Consider the following 4,505-nt stretch of genomic DNA (forward strand, 5'->3'; position numbering starts at 1 on the left):
GTGATTGGTTAGAGATATCGCTACAGCGACTAGATAGAAAAATCACATTTCTCTTCCTGATGTCAAGGGTGTCAATAACTCAATTTCGTAAAAAATGTCAGTTATGGTTTTTCTCCTTGAGACGGCACAGGCGCCGTCTGGCGGGATAAATGTTAGTGTGTCTCCTCATTAGCAGTTTTTACCATTGGAAAGGACCATATAATACCGGGACAGACAAAGCCCATACAAAAAAGTACACCTGAAATGTATGGGCCTTTTAGGCTAAAAACTAGATGGCGCTGATTCGCAGCCTGGAAGTGGCCAAAATCATATTTTTCCGAAATATTTTTGCGTGTTTTTATTTTTATAAGAACAAATGACATGCTTCTTTATTTAAATAGCAATACATATTTTGAAAAAAATACGGCATCAGTGTAGTTATGATAGTATTTAATAGGTGGCGCTAAAAAAATGAGGTACGATTCTTAGTATGGAGACTGAAAATCCATACTAATATTATAAATGGGAAAGTGTGTGTGTCTGTTTGTTTGTCCGTATTTCACGGCAATACGGAGCGACGAATTGACGTGATTTTTCAAATGGAGATAGTTGAAGGGGTGGAGAGTGACATAGGCTACTTTTTGTCTCTTTCTAACGCGAGCGAATCCGAGGGCCAAAGCTAATCCTATATAAATTATCCTGGCCATTGGTTTATTACTTTTTTTTCGTTTATTTTGCGAAGTGCAGTTTGTGCCGTATGTGTTTTCTAATAATGCAAAATATTAATCTTGTCTTTTTTTAATTTTAAGCCATATGCGGGACCCCCGGAGGTACTGTATGTACGTATGTATTTATTTATAATATTGTAATCATCGATCTAAACTACCTACTAGGAAGTTTAAATCGATGATTGTAATACAGTCGAGTTCATAAATGTGTGTACATTTTTTCACCTTTATAAGTAGTAGGTATACACATTTATGAACTCGACTGTATAGGTAGTTTCCAGAGATGCGATTTATTTGAAATAATTCTATTTAAAATGCAAATACAAAATGCAAAATACCTATTTTGTATTTTGCATTTAAATGCCTTTTAGTAAAAAATATTTTGTATTTTATTTGAAATACTTTTTGAGATGTATTTTGCATTTTGAATATGCATTTCAAAATGCAAAATACTTTATGATTAAAATAAGTTTAGCCAACATTACCAGTGAAACAAAATGTGAACAAATGACGCTTGTATTGCCGAATTTGACCGATAGAGGCGCCTGCTAGCCATGCGCGCCTGACTGACTAGTGTCAATTTGACACTGTCAATGTCAAACGAAAACGAATATTATCTATGGAAAGCGACGCCACTGACGCCGACGATTTAACGGATTTATTGTTTGCTGGACTGCTGGTGCTGAGTGCTAATGACTGATTTTGATTTAATTACCTACCTACTTTTAATTGTTGAGTTATTATTCCTATTGTAAAAATCCTAAGCTGTAGAATGAAAATAAATAAAGAGCATTTAGGTGATATAGGTATGAAATATAAGAACTGGATGCACAATCAACAAAATGGGGCTCCATGGCTATAATGGCGCTCTTTTCGTTAGTCTAGTTTTTTTACATTATTTAAGTGAGTAGGTATAATAGGTATAATAATACCTAAAAATAGTAGGCGATCAATAAATTCTGTTATGTTATTAATAAATAAAATAACATAACATAATTTATTGATTGCCTACTGATAAATATGACCAAAATGTCATTCATTACTTTTATTAGGTGCCATGTTATTAGACGTTTTTGTTCGGCATTGTGACTCTATTTCTCATGATTATTAATACCGAAAATAAATAAAAATATCTGAGATTTGGTCAAAAGGTATTTTATTTTCAAAAAGTATTTTGAAAATACCTATTTTGCATTTAGCATTTGAAATACAAAACTCAAAACTATTTGGTATTTTGCATTTGAAATAGTAAATCTGAAAAGTATTTTGCATTTTGTATTTAAATGCTTTTTTAAAACCATTTTGTACATCTCTGGTAGTTTCAACTCAGTTGAGGCCACGCACACTATAACACTGTCATGTAATGACAACGAGATTTTGAAATTAGTGTTCTTACCGTGTACCGACTGCAGATTCAACAGTGAATTGCAAGAAAGACCAAAAAGTTTCTTTAACTATTTTGTTACGAATTACGTCTATAGAACAATAAAATTTTCAAACAAAACAGAAAATAAAATATCTCGTATGTAATTAATTAATTGTCAGATTATGATTGTAATATTAATATTAGAAATCAAAGATAATATGTAATAAATTGCCTTATTTTATCATCGTGGCTGTTAAAATGGTGTTTACCTATTTTTTCATTACTTATTAGCAGACATAGAAGTCGCGGTAGCAATAAATCCTTTCGATATAAAGACGAAGCTAGAAGCACTGGTGGCCTAGCGGTAAGAGCGTGCGAAATCCGCGCGGGTTCGAACCCCGGCTCGTACCAATGAGTTTTTCGGAACTTATGTGCGAAATGTCATTTGATATTTGCCAGTCGCTTTTCGAAGGAAAACATCGTGATAATTCCAATAAGGCCTATTACCCTTCGGGTTGGAAGGTCAGATGGCAGTCGCTTTCGTAAAACTAGTGCCTACGCCAAATCTTGGGATTAGTTGTCAAAGCGGACCCCAGGCTCCCATGAGCCGTCGCAAATGCTGGGACAACGCAAGGAGGATGATGATCCTCCTGATATAAAATATATCGATAGCTGAATACTTATTTGGAAGTGAAATTTCATATGAGCTATTTAGTTCACCGGATAATTTAATTTAATAAAATAATATCGTTTGTCCTTAGCAAAATTTTATTCGTGCCACCACGACTTCTATGTCTGCTTATAAGGTATTTCAAACATGAAATATGATTGAAGTAACTGGCACCCGTTATATCGTAGTCATACCTATTGACAACTGCGTTTTCCAAGAGATATGTACATTTATTTTTTCCAATAACAACGTAAACATGGTTTTTGCTGAAACATTAAATTAGGTCGTGGTAAAACTTTAAATAGCCAAAGTCGGGAAATTGTATTCAACGTATTCCGTCATTTTAGATATAATTTAAGAAATGACGGCCAACCTTTACCTATGAAGGAATTATATTGGGTTGGCACAAAAGTAATGAGACACTTGGTTTACATTTTATATTTTTTATTCTTATTACAATACAAAAAGCTTAGTCGATGATGTAATCACCATTAGCATCCATGACTTCTTGCCAACGATCCGGCAAAGTTTGGATGCCTTTCGCCCAGAACTCTGATGGCTGTGCCTCGAAAAAGTTGTTCAACTCCACCTGTACATCATGGAAATCATTGAATTGTTTACCCCGCAAATGTCGTTTCAGGGCTCTAAACAAATGAAAGTCTGATGGTGCGAGGTCTGGAGAATAAGGTGGGTGGGGTATCGTCTCCCAGCCCAAGATCTGCAGCTGTTGGCGAACGGTAGATGCGACATGAGGTCGAGCGTTATCATGTAGTAAAATTACAGTGGCTCGTCTTCGTCGTTTTTTCTTGATAGCAGAAGATAGTTCGGTGAGCTGTGTTGAATATTAATTGTTAGCGTTTACAGTTTCATTGTGTAATGCCTTGCGAGTCCCAGAAACAACAAAGCAAAACTTTTAAGCGGTTCTTTTGACTCAGCTTCGGTTGAGTTGGTGGCGTTTCTTCTCGAGTCAGACAAAAAGCACGACGTCTATCGTTCTCATAATAAATCCATGATTCATCTCCCGTAACCAGATCAGTCAAAAACTCTTTACGTCGGGGTCGCAGCAAAAGTGATTGACAGATGGCGACACGGACTGCACGACTGGCATCGGTAAGGATATGCGGTACCCATCGAGCCAAAACTTTTCGATACCCAAGCTCATGCAGATGGTATTCCACAGCGTGGTGACTGCAGTTAAGTGCTTCCGCTAATTCACGAGTAGTAGCATCAGGATTCGACTGTAGTTCGCGGCGTAAATCGTCATCATTGAATGCAGGTGGTCACCCTGAGCGTGACTGACTTTCAAGGCTGCTGTCTCCTGATTTAAAACGGTCAAACCATCTGGACACCGTGGCATGGCTTGTACTTCCAGCGCCCAATGCAGTGTTGATATTGTCAGCCGCAGCCCGCGCACTGTGGCCTAACAAGAGTAACAAGTACTCGTATAAGTAAAGTGTTCGAACTTGTCGCTCGTCCATTTTATTTCAATCTAACTAAACCAATCACGAGGGCGGCTTTATATACCCTCACATTGGAAGTACCTAGAGTGGTCTACAACATACTAGAATATCATCGAAAACAATTAACTTAAGAAAGGAAATGTACAGAGTTTTGTAGAGTGTGTCATTACTTTTGTGCAAACCCAATACAATGTGACATCTGAAGTAACTGGTGTATCAAAATCAACAGTTCAACGATTCGTAACTGGAGTGCTAAAAGAAACTGGCACTAAAAGCTCACGTCACCATCATCAACTGCACAA

Source organism: Leguminivora glycinivorella, chromosome 20 (genome assembly GCF_023078275.1).
Source record: "Leguminivora glycinivorella isolate SPB_JAAS2020 chromosome 20, LegGlyc_1.1, whole genome shotgun sequence".
NCBI classification, from domain to species: Eukaryota; Metazoa; Arthropoda; class Insecta; order Lepidoptera; family Tortricidae; genus Leguminivora; species Leguminivora glycinivorella.